A 19194-nucleotide genomic window follows, 5' to 3' on the forward strand; every position below is an offset into this window, starting at 1 on the left:
TTTCATTTTTAAGAAATCTGACTGGCAATGAAAACTAGATGCATGAGAAAAATATTTCAGAAGTTGAATAGGTAGGCCTTGTTGCAAATTATACGTCAACTATAAGGGATCAAGTTGATGATGATGGCACTGATATAGACAGGGTACACAAAAAGATAAGCAAGCTGGAGAGAAGAGAAATATTTTAGAAATATAACTGAATCTGAAGTACCTGCAACCAGGTAGAAAAGTCCAAGGGCAATTAGCAATAGAAAAGTCAAGCTTAGAGAAGAGGTAGGCAGTCATTACTCTACAGTTATGAGAATCAACAAAATTGCAGGGAAGAGTACAGACAGAAAACACAAAATGGTATGGACACGTTACTCATTAATATAATATAACAGCTGTGGAAGGAAAAATGCAGTGAGAAGCTGATCAAGAAGTGTGAATAATCCTAGGCATAAGCAGCAGGAGATGAGAGAAAAAGCATTAGAGAACAGGAGAAGGAAAGACACCCTGAAGAGTTCACACAACATAGAAGGGAGAGAGGAGTGCAGTTTCAACAGTCAGGGAGGAGAAGAGGCAAAAGCTCACTGAATTTGACAATGCGAAGTTCACCAAGTGCAACAGTGAAGAGGGAAATTAGACGATAAATCATAATGGATTGGGGAACTAATGGAAATTAAGCAAAAAAAAAAAAAAAAAAAAAAAAGTTGGATGAGAGAGGAACCCAAACTCGAAAAAGTTATTTTAGACAAGTTAGAAACTTGAGCATACCAGTCAGGTCAAAGTATAGAGGTCCCAAGAGAAGAGACTGAATAGTGAGACAGGGGAATGACAACTAATGGAAATGGGTAGGGGGCGAGAAGAGGAAAACAATCAGCCTCACAAAGGCATCTCTGCACCCTCTTCTTCAGTCTGGAGATCAGGAAGTAAGTTGTAGGTGGCACAGAGAAAGTGTTTATGAGAACCCAGATCCTATGGGGAATGGAAAGGAAACTACTGCAAAGCATTAAAAACAGAAACCTGCCAAGAAAGATAATTTTTGCTGAACCCAAGTTACTACATGACCAAAGTCCAGCAGCATGGAAATGATTAAGAGGAAGGTGAGGTCTGGAGGGCAGGGACACAGTGTGACAATAGTTGAGGAACAGCAGAGTTGAGAAAATTCAGACTTTTATTCTCCCAGAAAAGGAAGTGACTGGGCCATCTGGGTGAACTGTGACCTCTGTGATTAATATTCAGCAAGATGATTCTGACCAATTTGATGGGTTGATTAATACAAGTAATAATAGCTAGCTTTACATAGTAATTGGTAATTCATACAGCACTCTCACATTATCTCATTTATTTACAGAAACAACTAGTCCAAAATCTTAAAACCAGAAAACAGCTGAGGAAGGTATCAAATTCTAATCTCCTGCTTCAAAACTTGTGTTCTGCTGGGCTTGTTGGCACACGCCTGTAATCCCAGCAGCTCAGGAGGCTGAGGCAGGAGAACTGCATGTTCAAAGCCAGCTTCAACAAAAGTGAGGCACTAAGCAACTCGGTGAGACCCAATCTCTAAATAAAATACAAAATAGGGCTGGGGATGTGGCTCAGGGGTCGAGTGCCCTGAGTTCAATCCCCGGTACCCAAAAAACAAAGCCTGTGTTCTTTTTGGTACCACAGCCCTCCTATTAAGCTATATGAACTGTTTATTACGTAAGTCAGGCAGGAAAGGGGCCATCACAAGCTCATTCACGATACTGGATGTTCTGGTTCATAAAGAAGAAGTACCAACCCCACCCTGCTGTACCTCCAGACTAAAATGGTCTCCTCAACAACAGTCACACTCAAAATTTCTAGTTCTCTTTCCCCCATTATCTAAAATACTACAAAGAATTGATACTTTGTATACTAATTTTTTTGGGGGGGATATGGGGATTGAACTCAGGGGCACTCGACCACTGAGCCACATCCCCAGCCCTATTTTGTATTTCTTTTGGAGACAGGGTCTCACTAAGTTGCTTAGTGCCTCACTGTTGCTGAAGCTGGCTTTGAACTCTCCATCCTCCTGCCTCAGACTCTCAAGCTGCTGGAATTACAGGCGTGCTTAAAACTGATTCAATTTTTCTTTTTTAAATGGTACAGTTTATTTAAAACATAAAACACCTACATGATTCTAAAGTAAAAAAGCTATAAAAATATGTATAATAAATCACCTCCTTCTACACAATCTACCTCATTTCCTAACTTCCCAGCTTACTTCTGTTACTGTTCTTCTGCAACTCCTAAGTTTCTCCATGCATATGCAGGCACACATAAATATATATTCACATAAATGGTAGTAAAATAAATGTACTATGCTTTGCCTTCTCCACCAACTACATGGATTGGTTTGTTTGTTTGGGTACCAGGAATTAAGCCCAGGGTTTAGTGTATGCTAGGCAACTGACCTACATCTCTGGCCCTCTTCACTTAACCATTGAACTTAGAAATTTTTATATATCAATGTATAAAGACATCATTACATCCATATTCAGTTTTTTTTTGTTTTTTCTTTTCTTTAAGATGGGGTTTTGCTGTGTTGCCCAGGCTAGCCTCAAACTGTGATCCTCCTGCCTCAGCCTGCCTCAGCCTTCTTCAGCCTAAGCTGAGATTACAGACACATGCCAGCATGCCTGGCTCCTCATTCCTTTTGTTTAAAAAAAAAAAAAGAAAGAAAGAAAGAAAGAAAAGAAAAGTTAATAGCCATTATAGGAATGTATCATGATTTATTTGGCCAATCCCCTAATGATGGACATTTAACTTGCTTCCTTCCAATGTTTTGCTTTACATACAATGCTGCAATAAATGCTCCCATAAATCATTTAACATGTATGTGGGCATATTAGGGTAAGTTCTCTAAAGTATAATTGGTAGAATAAAGTATATTCACATTTCATACTGATATATTTTGCCAAATCCCACATAGACACCCACTCCCTTAAGAATTTAGAGATTCAGCAAAGTAAGAGACCACCTACTTTACCACACCCTTGCTAACAACATGTTCTGTTAGCCATTGCTTAGATTCTGCCAACCCTATAGGTAAAATATGGAAATTTCAGTGTAATTTTAATTTTAATTTCTCTTAGGACCAAGAAATTTGAACACTTTTTCTTTTAATGAACCATCTATCCATATCTTTTGCCATTTGGCTAATGGTAAATTTGTTTTTGTTTCTAAGTAATAATTATTAGATTCATTGATTAATTTAAAAAAAGACTAGGCCTGGGAATATAGCTCAGTTGGTAGAATGCTTGCCTCACACGCACAAGGCCCTGGGTTCAATCTCCACCACCGCCAAAAATAAAATAAAAAATAAAAAAAATACTGAATGCTTGTTATGTTCTAGTCACTATGCTAGGACATAGCAAGTGAACAAGACAGATAAGGTCACTGCCCTCAGGAGGCATCACAATACCAGAGCTTAAATTATACTGCAGAGCTATAGTAACAAAAACGGCATGGTACTGGCACCAAAACAGACATGAAGACCAATAGTACATGGGCTGGAGATGTGGCTCAAGCGGTAGCGTGCTCGTCTGGCATGCGTGCGGCCCGGGTTCGATCCTCAGCACCACATACAAACAAAGATGTTGTGTCTGCCGAAAACTAAAAAAATAAATAAATATTTAAAAAAAAAAAAAAAGACCAATAGTACAGAAAAGAAGACATATAGAGAAACCCACATAATTACAGTTATTTCATACTATTCAAAGGTCCCAGGCTGGGGATGTGGCTCAAGCGGTAGCGCGCTCGCCTGGCATGCGTGCGGCCCGGGTTCGATCCTTAGCACCACATACAAAAACAAAGATGTTGTGTCCGCCGAAAACTGAAAAATAAGTATTAAAAAATTCTCTCTATCTCTCACTCTCTCTTAAAAAAACAAAAAAAACAAAGGTGCCACAAAAATACATTGGAGAGGGCTGGGTTGTAGCTCAGTACAAGAGTGCTTGCCTACCATGTGTGAGGCATTGGGTTCGATTCTCAGCACCACATATAACTAAGTAAAATAAAGGTCCATCAACAACTAAAAAAATATTAAGAAAAAATACATTGGAGAAAAGATAGCCTCTTCAACAAACGGTGCTGGGAAAACTGAAAATCCACATGTAGCAAAATGAAATTAGATACCCATCTCTCACCCTGCACAAAACTCAAGAGTGGATCAAGGACCTAGACATTAGACCAGACTTTGCACCTACTAGAAGAAAAAGTAGGCCCAACTCTCCATCATGTTGGCTTAGGAACTGACTTCCTCAACAAGACTTCTAGAGCACAAGAAATAAAATTGAGAATCAATAAATGTGCCAGGTGCAGTGGCACATGCCTGTAATCCCAGCAGCTGAGGCAGGAGGATCATGAATTCAAGGACAGCCTCAGCAAAAGTGAGGCACTAAGCAACTCAGTGAGACCCTGTCTCTAAATAAAATACAAAATAGGGCTGGGGATGTGTCTCAGTGGTCAAGTGCCCCTGAATTCGATCCTTAGTACCACCCTCCCAAAAGAATCAATAAACAGGATGGTATAAGACTAAAACGCCTCTTCACAGCAAAGGAAACAATCAAAAATATGAAGAGAGAGCCTATAGCATGGGAGAAAATCTTTGCCACCTGCTACTAGGGCATTAATCTCAAGGATATACAAAGTACTCAAAAAACTTAACAGCAAAAAAGCAAATAACCTAGTCAATAAATGGGCAAAGGAATCAAACAGATACTTCACAAAAGAGAAAATAGGATTGGTCAACAAATATATGAAAAAATGTTCAACATCTCTAGCAATGAGAGAAATGCAAATTAAAACTACACTGAGATTTCATCTTACTCCAGTCAGAATAGCAATTATCAAGAATACAAGTGACAATAAATGTTGTCCAGGATGTGAGGGATGGGAGAGGTATGCTCATACATTGCTGGTGGGACTGCAAATTGGTGCAACCACCATGGAAAACAGTATGGAGATACCTTAGAAAACTTGGAATGAAGCCAACATTCAACTCAGTCATCCCACTCATCGGCAAAAACACAAAGGACTTAAAATCAGCATACCATAGTGCCACAGCTACTTCAATGTTTAAAGCAGTTCAATTGACGATAGCTAAGCTATGGAACCAACCTAGTTGCTGGTGCCCTTCAACAGACGAATGGATAAGGAAAATGTGGTACATATACATGACGGAATATTATTCAGCCATAAAGAAGAATGAAATTATGGCATCTGTCACTAAATGGTTGAAACTGGAGACTATCATGCTAAGCCAACCCCAAAAAACTGAAAGCCAAGGGCTGGGGATGTGGCTCAAGCGGTAGCGCACTTGCCTGGCATGCGTGCAGCCCGGGTTCGATCCTCAACACCACATACAAAAAAACAAAGATGTTGTGTCCGCCAAGAACTAAAAAATAAATATTAAAAATTCTCTCTCTCTAAAAAAACAAAACAAACAAAAAAAAACTGAAAGCCAAATGTACTCTGATGTGGATGCTAACTCACAATACGGTAGGGGATGGGGAATGGGAAGTTCCCTGGATTAGAGAAAAGGGAATGATGGGAAGGGAGAGAGATGGGAATAGGAAAGACAGTAGAATAAATCAGACATAACTTTCCTATGTTCATGTATGAATACATGACCAGTGTAACCCCGCATCATGTACAATCCCAGGAATGGGAAGTTATACTCCATGTATGTATGATATGCCAAAATATATTCCACTGTCCTGCATAATGAAAAAGAACAAATACAAAATTATATATAAAAAAAAGGTCCCTGCTCTCATGTACAGCTCTGAAACAGAGAGACAGCCAATAAAGATAATTACAGAGTACAATAGTACTATAAAAGAAATAAACAGAATGGTAGAGAACACCTGGGATGGGTCTACTTTTGGACAATATGACCAGAAAATACCTGAGCTGAGACTGAAGGTTGAAAAGATATGAAAGGCTTATTGTAAAGGGATTAACTCAGCACCTGAGGGTTGTCCAAACCATGCATACGACAAAATAAGCTTCAGTCTCTGCCTATTTCCTGCAAGATACTCTTGAGTCCTTGGAATATCTTGCCTGTTAAGATTGTTTATATCTTTAAGAGGACTTGGGTAAAACCAGCTACTTTATGCTAGAAACGTGATCTACAGTAGGGCTTTGGGTCACATAGTATCAGCCTGATCTCTGAAGGGGATAGAGAAATAGAGCCATGTCTATTTGTCCTAACCCTAATAAAAACACTGGACACCAAGGTCGGGTGTGCTTCCCTGGTTGGCAAAACTCTGATAAGAGTATTGTCAAAACCTGTTGCCAAAAGAATTAAGTGCCATCTATAAAACTCCACTGGGAAAAGACAACTGGAAGCTTGTGCCTGTGTCCCCTGGGCCCTGCCTATGTGCCTTCTTCTACTAAGGTTAATCTGGGTTTTTTTGTTTTGTTTTGTTTTGTGGTGCTGGGGATTGAACCCAGGGCCTTGTGCATGCAAGGAAGCACTTTACCAACTGAGCTATATCCCCAGCCCTTGCTAAGATTAATCTGGATCCTTTCACTGTAATAAACTGTAATTTGAATATAAAAGCTTTTGGTAGTTCTGTAAATCATTCAGATGCATTATTGAACCTGAGGGTGGCCTTGGGAGCCCCCCAAATCCTGTATACTGAAAACTACAAAATATTGCTATTAAAGAAATTAAAGATCAAAAGCAAAAGTAGACAGTGTACCAAACTTAAAAACAGCACATAACGTTAAAAAAAAAAAAAAAAAACAACAACCAAGAAAAAAGGTAATCTGTAAATAGGAGAAAACACCTGCAAATCATATCTAAATAATGTACTAAATTTCATTTCACACTACTTTGAATGGCCACCATCAAAATAACAAACTAGGGGCTAGGATTTAGCTCAGTAGTAGAGTGCTTGTTAGCATGCTTGAGGCCATGGCTGGATCCATGGCTGGATCATGGGGGGGGGGGGGCGGGGGGAATTACCAGAAATAACAAACAGGTGATGATGGGAAGAAAATGCAACTCCTATGCATTGTTGGTGGTAATGTAAAATGGTGCAACCACTAAGAAAAATAATTTAGAGGGATCTCAAAAATTTAAAAACATAATTAGCATATAATCCAGCAATCCCAAAAGAACTGAGTTGAAAAAGGATCTCAAGAGATACTTCCATACCTACGTTCACCGTAGCATTACTCACTATAGTCAAGAATAAGAATTATGGGGCCAGGGTTTGGCTCAATGGTAGATCACTTGCCTAGTATGTGTGAGGCACTGGGTTCGATCTTCAGCACCACATAAACATAAATGAATAAAATAGGGCTGGGGCACTTGCCTACTTGCCTGGCATGTGTGAGGCATTGGGTTCGATTCTCAGCACCACGTATAAATAAATAAAGATCTATCAACAACTATAAAATTTTTTTTAAAAAGGTATTTATCCATCTACAACTAATATATACATATATGAGGTAGGCCAAACACTGGAGAAAATATTTACAAATATATGTATCATAGAGGACTTGTATCCAGAAATATTGAGAACTCACAAAATCCAATAAGAAAGCAATATAGGGAAGAGATTTGAACAGACACTTCACTAAAGATGGTATCAATGACAAACACATGAAAAGACACTCAACACCAATACTCATTAGAGAAATGTGAATTAAAACCACAATGGGATAGTACTGCATACACACAAAAAGGTCTAAGAATTAAAGACTGATTGTGTCAAGTGCTGGCATGATGTGGAGGAACTCTTATATATTGCTAGAAGGAATGTAAAACTATATAAACAATTTGGAAAATTGGTAGTATCTTAAAAAGTTGAATAAAACCTACCATATTAGATCATATTCTACCTCAGACTTTACCCAAGGTAAATGAAAACATTTGTTCAAAGATTTGTACATAAATATTCACAGTACTTTACCTCAAAACTAGAAAATGACCTAAAGATCCAAACAAGTAAATGGATTAAAAGAAAAAAAAAAAAAAAGAGGCATATACTTACAAAGAATGCAAAGCAGGGATAAAAAGGAATAAACTACATAAACTATTGATAATTTAACATTGATAACTCTCAAAATAATTACTCTGAAAGACAGACAAAAGAGTCTGCATGATTCCATTAAAATAGGTTTATTGTGATATAAATGGTACATAAGTCTAGGAAACAAAAACCACAATATAGTGGCAAAAGTTTGTTGGTGGTTGCCTCAGAAGAGGCAAGGATAAGAGTAAAAGATTACAAAAGGAAAAAGAGGTAACTTTTTTTTTTAAAAATGTGTGTGTTTTTTAGTTGTTGATGAACCTTTATTTTATTCATTTATTTATATGCAGTGCTGAGAATTGAACCCAGTGCCTCCCACATGCCAGGCAAGTACTCCACCACTGAGCCACAACCCCAAGAGGTAACTTTTGGGGTGATTGATATATTCAATATTTTGACTGCTGTGGTTATTTCAAGGGTATAATGAGAGGAAGATGATAGAAGAAATATGAGGGATTTCCAAAATGAAAAAAACCTTGGTAGCTAAAAATTAGAATGATTTAGGCATAGCATTATTTTCAAGGCTAATTAAAAAAATTTTTAAAAAAACTTTTCATTATGGAAAAAGTGCAAACAAGTACTATCAGAAGTTCATAGTGAAGCCCCATGTGAAATTTATTCATAGCTAATCTTGTTTCTTTATTCTTACATCCACTTTATCTCTCTGGAATTATTTTAAGGCAAATCTCAGGTATATCATTTCCTTCATAAATATTTTAGTATGTATTCCTAAAAGATAGGAACTTAAAGGCTTTAGCATATGATTTGATAGTTCATTTCTTTCAAAAAAGAATTTAGAGGGCTGGGGTTGTGGCTCAGTAGTAGTGCACTTTCCTAGCACATGTGAGGCCCTGGGTTCAATCCTCAGCACCACATAAAAATAAAAATAAATAAATAAATAAAGGTATTGTGTCCATCTACAACTTAAAAAAAAGAAAAGAATTTAGAGAAGTTTTAGGCTCAGAGCAAAACACAGCAGAAAGTAGGGTTCCCATTAACCCCTTGCCCACACATGTACATAAACAGCCCCTTCCATTATCAACATCATGGCACCAGAGTAGTTCATTTATTACAATGGATGAACCTATACTCACATGTCATTGTCACTCAAAACCCACAGGGGCCCACCAGGGTTTAATCTTAGTGTACATTCTGCAGGATTGGACAAGTGTACATGACACCTATCTACCACTCTACCACTGCAGTACTTCTGTCCCACTCTCTTTCCTAACCATTGATCTTTCAACTGTCTCCATAGTTTTTGCTCTTAAAGGCCTTCTTTCCTTTCCTTCCCTCCCTCCCTCCCTCCCTCCCTTCTTTCCTGGGGCTGGGGCTCAGTGGTAGAGTGCTAACCTAGCATGCACGAAGCACTGAGTTCGATCCTCAGCACCACATAAAAATAAAATAAAGGTAGTGTGTCCACCCACAACTAAAAAAATATATTTTTTAAAAAATAATTCTTCTTCTTTTTAATCGTAGTTAGTTGAACACTATGCCTTTTATTTATTTATTTTAAATGTTTATTTTTTAGTTGTAGTTGGACACAAAGGTATTGTACCTTTTTTAAAATTTATTTTTATATGGTGTAGAGGATCGAACCCAGGGCCTCACACATGCTAGGCCAGCACTCTACTGCTAAGCCACAACCCCAGCCCCTTATTTATTTTTATGTGGTGCTGAGGATCGAACCCAGCGCCTCACATGTGCAAGGCAAGTGTTCTACCACTGAGCCACAAACCTCAGCCCCTAAAAAATATTTTTTAAAATTTATTTATTCTAATTTGTTATACATGACAGCAGAATGCATTTTAACTCATAGTACACATATAGACCATAATTTTTCATATCTTTGGTTGTACACAAAGTAGAGTCACACCATTCATGTCTTCATAAATGTATTTAGGGTAATGATGCCCACCTCATTCCAACATCTTTCCTACCCCCCATCCCCCTTCCCTTTCCCTCCCTCCCCTTTGCCCTATCTAAAGTTCCTCCATTCCTCCCCACACACCCCCCCCCATTATGGATCAGCATCCATATATTAGAGAAAACATTTGCATTTGGCTTTTGGGATTGGCTTACTTCACTTGCATGATATTTTTCAACTCCGTCTGTTCACCTACAAATACCATGATTTTATTCTCTTTTAATGACGAGTAATATTCCATTGTGTACATATACCACAGTTTTAAAAGGCTATTCTTAAAGCTCAGAAAAACCAGTGTTGTAGCCATTATAAATTATTTCATTTCAGTGGCAAAGAGAAAGATTACTCACTATATAAATGTTGTGAGTTTCAAGGAGGGTGGGGTCCTGTGGGAAGGGCGAGTGTGTGGGAGGCTAACCCTCAGAGCCAGGTTCCTCAGAGCCTCTGCAGCACTTTATCAGGGCTTCATTTACATGCATGCACTCTGAGAACATGATGCAAGCATAGATCCAGCCATACAAGGCCTATGCACCTTGAAATGGGAAGGTTATTTCTTAAGCAGCAAAATGTAAATATTAGTATTTGCCTGGATTTTTAAAAAATTATTTCTACAATTTTTTATTTATTATTTGTTTATATGGTGCCGAGGATCGAACCCAGTGCCTCATGCATTCAAAGCAAGCGCTCAACCACTGAGCTACAACCCTACCCCTTATTTCTAAAATTGTAAGAAATGTTATAAGTTTATGACACAGAAAGTAAGTATCCTCTCTAATCTCATACCCACATATGATCCACAATATGAAACGGTGAGCAATATAATCCACTTTTAGATTTGTTTTGTTGAGATAGAGTCTTGTTATGTTGCCCAGGCTGGTCTTAAACTCCTGGAATCAAGCAACCCTCAGACTCTCCTTAGCCTATCGAGTGGCTGGAACTACAGCTGAACACCCCTGTACCTGGCACACTTTTCAGATTTTTTTGTTGTTGTTGATAATGTTATTAGGGGGTTGAACACAGGGGTGGCTCTACCACTGAGCTACATCCCCGGACCCTTTTAAATTTTATTTTGAGACAGGGTCTCACAGAGTTGCTGAGGCTGGCCTCAAACTTGTGATGCTCCAACTTCAGCCTCCTGTTGCTGGGATTACAAGCATGCACCAACACGCATGCACCACCATGCATGTCATCAATTTTAGATATTTTTTAAAAAATCTATTCTACAATTTACTTTTATCATTTAATGTATTCAAATACATTTCTATTCTGGACATACAAATATACCTCATTATTAAATATAACATCATAATAATACTATTGACAATTTTGATAATTTAATGAAAAGTATATGCCAGACAGTATGCTAAGAACATCTAGTGAATTATCTTAATCTTAAAACTCTTTAAATTTATTACTATAAACTTCATTTAAAGATAAAAGAAACAAAAGGTTAACAAGGACAGATAATTTGCCAAAAGATCATAGAGCTAAGAAGTTCTCGAGCAGAGATTCAAAAGGAGACAATTTAATCAAAAACCTTTGTTAGCCATAACCTTGTACTACTAACCAGGAAAACCATAAGTAAGTAATGCCCCAATGATGAAGATGTGAGATCATCTCCAAATTCTCACTACTACAAAGAATGCTTCTTTCTTTCCAGTGTTGAGGATGGAGTCCAGGGCCTTGCACATGCTAGGCAAAGCTCTACCAATGAACCATATCTTTAGCCCTTAATAAAAATTCTTGTCTGTTTCCTGGCAGTCTTATTGTAATATATTTATAAAATAAATTTCTAGAAGTGGAAATGCTGAGTGCCATTATGCATTATAAGTCTTTGCCCTAGTCTGTTTTTTGACTCTGTTCATGGCAGTTTTTGCCACACTCAAGTTTATAATTTTGTGTAATTGAATACAGACAGGTGATTTTACAAAGAAAACGAAAACTTTACAATGCCTCAAATTCTAATGTTTTTCAACACATACACATATAGGACTGGGATGTAGCTCAGCGGTAGAGGGCTTGCCTAGTATACACCAGTCCCTGGATTCAATCCCCAGCACCACAAAAAGAAGAAAGAATAATCCCATAAGACTTTGGTACAGAAGCATCAAGAAGACAAACTGCTTCTCGTAAAATGAATTTTTCTTAGCAATATTCAGGGAAGTTGTGGTTAATTTTTACAAAGCCTTGCTATCTAATTCATTTAAAAATAAATTACACCTTAAGGAAAGTTGCCATTAAAAAAACAAAAAACAGGGCTGGGGATGTGGCTCAAGCGGTAGCGCGCTCGCCTGGCATGCGTGCGGCCTGGGTTCGATCCTCAGCACCACATACAAACGAAGATGTTGTGTCCGCCAAAAACTAAAAAAATAAATAAATATTAAAAAACAAAAAACAAAAAACAAGACTTTATTGTTTGGATTTCTACAATTAGAAATGAGGTATTCTAAGCTTGTACTACTGGATGAATTGGAAGAGTAACTTAACCAAAAAACTGGCAAGTTAAGTGGAAAACTTGAAAACATTTTTAATCATAGGCAATATATTTCCAACAACAGATAGAAGTCCAGCCGGCACCTGCCCAAGCTTTGCCATTCCCTGGAGTCAGAGGTGTAACCATTAGTCTATGCCAAAAAGGACTGTCATTTCCCTGAACAATTGACTAACAGGTTAGAGATAATATTTAACATTTATGGGGCTGTTGTGTTAGGCTTGTTAGTGTTTCTTGACAAATTATTGAGATCTGTGCTTAAGATTTTCAACTTTATTGTCAAGCAAAAGCTAGTACAATCTTCTAGAGGTCAACAAGATTTTCAGTTCTTTTCCTCCTCACTTCACTTTGACATAACTAGGAAAACAAATTCATTATTTCAAGCAATACACTGTCAGGATGATGGGACCTGTAGGTCCAATTCAGTTTGCAGTTAGAGCACCCTTTTTAAAATTTTTCTCTTCTCAATGTGCCAAGTAGTTAAATATTATTTAAACAGTTTGTAGATTTGCTTTCTGTTTGATTTTATAGATTTTTCACACTCAAAAAAGTAATCAGGGGTGGGTTGTGGCTCAGTGGCAAAGCACTCGCCTAGCATGTGCAAGGCCCTGGGTTTGATCCTCAGCACCACATAAAAATAAATAAAATAAAGGTATTGTGTCCAACTACAACTAAAAAATAAATATTAAAAAAAAAAAGTGATCCAGGCATCATCCAAGAAATGACACTATTTCTGCCAGTCTATATTTGATTTGCTGACAATTTACTAAAGTTCTCTGCATCTAATGTTTCAACATTTGGAAAGATTATTGTGGTTGACCTTCATTTATAAAGACCAGACACACCTTTTTAAAAAAAGTTTGCTTTAGTTGTAGATAGGCACAATGCCTTCATTTTTTTTTTTTATATTTATATGGTGCTGAGGATCGAATCCAGTGCTTCACACATGCTAGGTAAGCACTCCACCACTGTGCTGCAACCCCAGCCCAAAAGATGAGGCATATTTTAATGCCAATTTGGCAGCTGAAAGTAGATTAACATATGTTCTTTAGCAATTCCTGGTCTTTCAATGATTACTACAAATGACTGATAATTTTCTACTCTAAATCAAAAATCTGTTGACAATTTATTTCCTTAAGGACTAAGAAATGTGGTCAGGATAAACTAATATGAAAAAAACATTGAAGTTTCAACTTACAAATATAATTGTTTTTCTCTAATGTCATTTTTCTATGACATTTTAATTCTTTATGCAAATGCAGTTGCTCCCAAATTACAGTTCCCAGAGCAGAAACAATGGCAAAACGTGGCAACTGGTCACACATACAAGTTCTGGCCCCATCCCAGATACAAATCAGGAATTTGGTTTGGGGCCAAAGAATTTCCTCCAGGGAATTCCAATGAACAGTAAGGTCTCAACACCAGGCTGCAAGATATAGTCCATAAGGCTTAAATAACAATATAAACGGGGCTGGGGTTTTGGCTCAGCGGTAGAGTGCTCACCTAGCACGTGCGAGGCAACGAGTTCAATCCTCAGCACCACATAAAAAAATAAATTAAATAAATGTATTATGTCCAACTATAAATATACACATATATACGTATATATGTATATGTGTGTGTATATATAAATTACTAAACTACTTCTAGATTTCTTTCAAAAAACTTTACTCTTTTATATCTTAGAAAAGCAGAACAGGTCCAATTGATCCACAAAAAATATGTAAATCTATACCAAATCAAAACCATGAATTTTCACTATTGTGAAGTTTACATTTTCAATTTCACCTGTGATAGAGGACAGAGACATGAGTGGTAGGCACATGAGGAATAATTCTATAAAATGAGCCCACTATGCTGACACCCATATGCTTTCTCTTAAAAAATAATTTACCTGTAGCCCTGCCTGGCTTAAATCCACAGGTATGTTACATTCTGCAGCAAACAACCTGTTATCGGCAGGAGAAATGCAGGCCCTGAAGTACCTACAGGAAGAACACAAGACCCTGAACACGGGGAATTTTCTGACCCTGCATAGACCAGACAGATCCCAGAACTCGAGCAGATAAGGATAATTCCCCCTAACCATAAAATCTGTAAGAATAGGTTCTAGTTAGAGCCAGTCAGCAACTGTTATGGCAGTGGTCATCCTGTATCAGTCAAAAGTCAAGAGGTAGACTGGGTGGGACTCTCTGGAAACTTTCCTAGGATCCCTAATAAAACTGGAGGGCAGGAGAGGTGCACTGTCCCTTACCTCTCTGAGAGGACTTACTCTCTCCCTTACGAGTGTCTGTCCTCTTTTCCCCTTTCCTATCCCTTCTAATAAATTCATGCCTGTTAATCTGGGCAACATGTCTGGAATCTTTGTGGCATGATCACAAGACTCAGGCTTGAAGGAGGTCTCTGCACTGCCTCAGTTTCCTGGCAGATTCCAGTCCTATAACAGTCTGGATTCAGCACATCCTATAATGTCTGTAGAAATGGAATGCAGGCTGACTTCTAGCAAAAATACAACAAGTCAAGGAAAAAGCTCTCCTGTCAAAATTTTGCAACAGAAAAATAAAACCCTATAAATTAATATAAAAGAAGTAAACCAAAAGATTATGATAATAATCTATTGTCTATTGACAAACCATGTGCCCAATGATCTTATCAGAACTATTTTAATACCCAGTTTATAAATAAAGAAGTTCAGATATGTCACAACTTGTACACTTTGCCCTTTTTCAGAAACAGCTGAATCATTAGTCAGTCTATCTTCTAGCCTCCAGTCCCTAAAGACACAGCCAACCAAAAGCCAAAACAAATGTGAAGGCCATGCTGGCTTTTAGTTAGAGGTAGAAGGTAAAGAAATGAAAGGCAGTGAAACCTTCATCTGAATGCCATCTCTAAGGGGAGCCAGGATGCATATTCCTGAGGGAAAATAATAAAATGGATTCTCCAGTGGGCTCTTATGACAGATCAAGCTATCATTTGCTAGATGTTCTACATAACAATTATAGATGTGCCCCACATGAAGAGAGCAATGCAGATGCAACATGGCAGTCAGAGCAGAGATATGAGATGGCTAAGGAAGTGCACCCAGAGAAGAGGGAGCCCAGAAAACCTCTACAAGAAAGCTGAAGTCTTTAGCAACTGATAGGATTCACTTCAGACTTTTATTTGCAGCTATCAAATCTTAAAATTTCTCTTTCTAGCTAGCATGAGTAAAAAACTCTAAAACTTCTTTGTTCTTTTCCTGGGAGATTTGTATTGTTTTAGATATACTGGATGTCCAAAAAACTCTACCAGATATGGTCAATAAATAAAAAAGTAAAAGAGGGGCTGGGGATGTGGCTCAAGTGGTAGCACACTCGCCTGGCATGCGTGAGACACTGGGTTCAACCCTCAGCACCACATAAAAATAAAAAATAAATAAATAAAACTAAAATATAAAATTTTTTTTTAAAAAAAGTAAAAGAATTCCAAAAAGTGAAAAGATGAGAACAAAGCAACAGGCCCTCTCATCTGGCACTGGCAGGGATCAAGATGTTTTATAAGGGTTAGTTTTTCAGATAACCAAAACTTGAAGGACAAATGCAAACTTTTACAATTTTTAATATAAATTTTCTATAATGCATTATAACCATTTCAATCTTACAAACTCCAATTATCAAAAAGTGTGCTCTCAAAGGCTCCACAATATCAAGCTTTTTTTGGTTTCTTTTACATCAGCTGTTCTAACTTCCCCATTATTCCAGTCTGCCATCACAGAACCCCTTGAATGTCCACTCTCTTTCCAAAGACTCCTCAGGTAACATATTGCCTTTGTGTACTTTCCCTCATATTAAAAAGTTTTCCTGCTAGGCAGGTGGCACTTACTTGTAATACCAGTGGCTTGGGAGGCTGAGGCAGGAGGATCACGAGTTCAAAGCCAGCCTCAGCAAAAGCGAGGCACTAAGCAACTCAGTGAGACCCTGTCTCTAAAACACAAAAAAGGGTTGGAGACGTGGCTCAGTGGTTGAGTGTCCCTGAGCTCCATCCCTGGTACGGGGGAAAAAAAAAAAAAAAAGAAATTTTTTTTCCCTTTCTAACTTTTTTTTTTAATTATGAGATGAGGTAACTATGAAATAGAACCAAACCAAAGGCCAAATGTTCTCTCCAATATTCAGATGCTGACTCACAATAGGGTGGGAGTGGAGGTTCACCAAATTAGAGAAGGGGGATGGGGGAGGAGAATGGGAGGATGGGAATGGAAAACAAAGGGGAAAGTTACCACGATTACCCTTCTTTTTCTTTTCCTAATTTTTCAGTATATTGTATATTATACAATATTGTATATTATACTATGACTGAACAGCTGACTACACAGAAATTTTGGGTTGAGTACTTTACTTCAGTCTTTATAAAAAATAAAAAGATTTTTTTTTTCATATTTAGGCCTGCCAAATCTATAATAAACATTTTTCTTAAAAAAAGATTTTGGGGGAGTGTACAGGGAATTGAACCCAGGGGTATTTTACCACTGAGCTGCGTTCCCCAGACCTTTTTTTTTAAAAAAAAGAAAGAGAGAATTTTTTAATATTTATTTTTTAGTTTCAGGACACAACACCTTTATTTTATTTTTATGTGGTGCAGAGGATCAAACTCAGCACCCCGCGCATGCCAAGCGAGTGCGCTACCGCTTGAGCCACATCCCCAGCCCTCCCCAGACCTTTTTATTTATTTTCTTTTTAAACAGGGTCTTGCTAAGTTGTTGATGGTCTTCCTAAATTGCCCAAGCTGGCTTCAAACTTGCAATCCTCCTGTCTTAGCCTCTTGAGTCACTGGGATTATAGGCAAGCACCACCATGTCCAGCTCTAAAACTATTTTTAATTGAAAAATTATGAATACATTCCTCATCACCACCATCATTATTTTTACTTTATCTTTTTGCAGTACTAGAGATTGAACCCAGGGGTTCTGTACCACTGAGCTATACCCCAGTTCTTTTTCTAATTTTAGACAGTGTCTTGCTAAATTTCCCAGGCTGACTTAGAATTTATAATCCTTTTGTCTAAGCCTCCCAAATAACTGGGATTACAGGAATGTGTGGATTACAGGAATGTGCCACCAAGCCCAGCTAAATACTACACATTTTTAAAGGAAAGATCAATTCCCTTACTTAAAATATTTAAACTATGGACCATAAACAAAATGAAACTAAGACTTGGAGAAAATATATGAAAAGCATATAAACAACATGAGCTAATTACCCCCCAAAATATCTATTTCTATAAAATCAGTAAGAAAAAGACACACAACCAATAAAAGAATGGGAAAAGAACATAAAGGCACAATTCACAAAAAAGAAAGCAAAAATGTCCAATAAGCTTAAGAAAAATTATGAATATACAACTAAAATAGCATGAAGGCTGGGGGGTATAGCTCAGTGGTAGAATGCATGCTCAGCATGCACAAGGCCCTGGGTACAATCCCAGCACCCATCTCTCTCTCTTTCTTTCTTTCCTTTTTTTTTTAAAAAAAAAAAAAAGGTCTGGGGAACACAGCTCAGTGGTAAAATACCCCTGGGTTCAATTCCCTGTACACCCCTCCAAAATCTTTTTTTAAGAAAAACAAATAAATAAATAAATGATACACCATTTTAATCCCATCAAAATGACAGGCAACAAGTTAGACAACAGTCATAACTGTCTTAACTAAATTATGTCATCAAGGATGTTAAAGAAAGGACCCATCAACATATTCCTAAAAATTATGTATTTCCCAGTAAACGGATGGAACTGGATGCTATCATGCTAAATAAAATAAGCCAACCCCCAAAAAACCAAAGGCCAAATGTTTTCCCCAATATGCAGATGCTGACTCACAATAAGATGGGAGTGGAGGTTCACCAAATTGGAAAAGGGGGGATGGGGGGATGGGAATGGAAAAGACAATACAATGAATCTGACATAACTTTCCTTTTGTTCTACTGTCATGCATAAAAAATTAAATACATATATATGCTCCTGACATAAAATCATCTTGAACAGCATTCTGGCAATCGTTAAAATAGTTTAAGATCCATACAATAAATCACAGAAACTATTCTTGAGAAATTCAACACATGTGCACAAGGATTAATGAATGAGAATGTGACTGCAGCACTGCCAGTCACTGTGAAAATTGGAAACTACCTAATATTCATAAACAGAATAATTTTTATATTTGCACAAGAGGAGAAAATAAATGAAGGACTACATGCATGTCTATATACATAAATTCTAAAAACTAATCCTATACTTACATGTTTAAATTTCAAAAATGTAGGAACTTTCTTTTACAACTTTTATTAGACACATACATTTATACATAGTTCTAAAACATGAACAGTATTATTTAATAAAAATTGCTTATGTATATGAAGAGAATTTTGAGATTATCTAGTAAATCGCCTACTTCTACAGACGAGAAAAATGAGGAATCCTAAACCATCAGAATGTAAAAAACTTCAAGCCATCTAATCCTCTAGTTTGAGTGCCCATTCTGTGAACTATCCCTCTGTAGATCTGGCTGGTAGACTTATCTGTCCTTTGTGACTGATTTTAGCAACAAGTACACACTAGCCCAGAAGGCAAACCTTGCAGAGACTATAGCTAGCCTTGTTTTCCTCCAAGCTGGCTCCATTTTCTAAAAATCCTACCAATTTTCTGTCATCTCACAAGCCTTCAGTGGAATAAGGTGGGAGTGGAGGTTCACTTAA

At 37.5% G+C, this 19194-nt stretch overlaps 1 protein-coding gene across 3 annotated transcripts in view; it reads right to left on the reverse strand.

The window, feature by feature from the left end:
* The window catches only part of Psen1 (presenilin 1), a 64513-nt gene that overhangs the window by 35413 nt on the left and 9906 nt on the right, over positions 1-19194 (reverse strand). The gene's annotated exons all lie outside the window — the stretch shown is intronic.

The sequence above is a fragment of the Marmota flaviventris genome, chromosome 2, assembly GCF_047511675.1.
Source record: "Marmota flaviventris isolate mMarFla1 chromosome 2, mMarFla1.hap1, whole genome shotgun sequence".
Classification (NCBI taxonomy): Eukaryota; Metazoa; Chordata; class Mammalia; order Rodentia; family Sciuridae; genus Marmota; species Marmota flaviventris.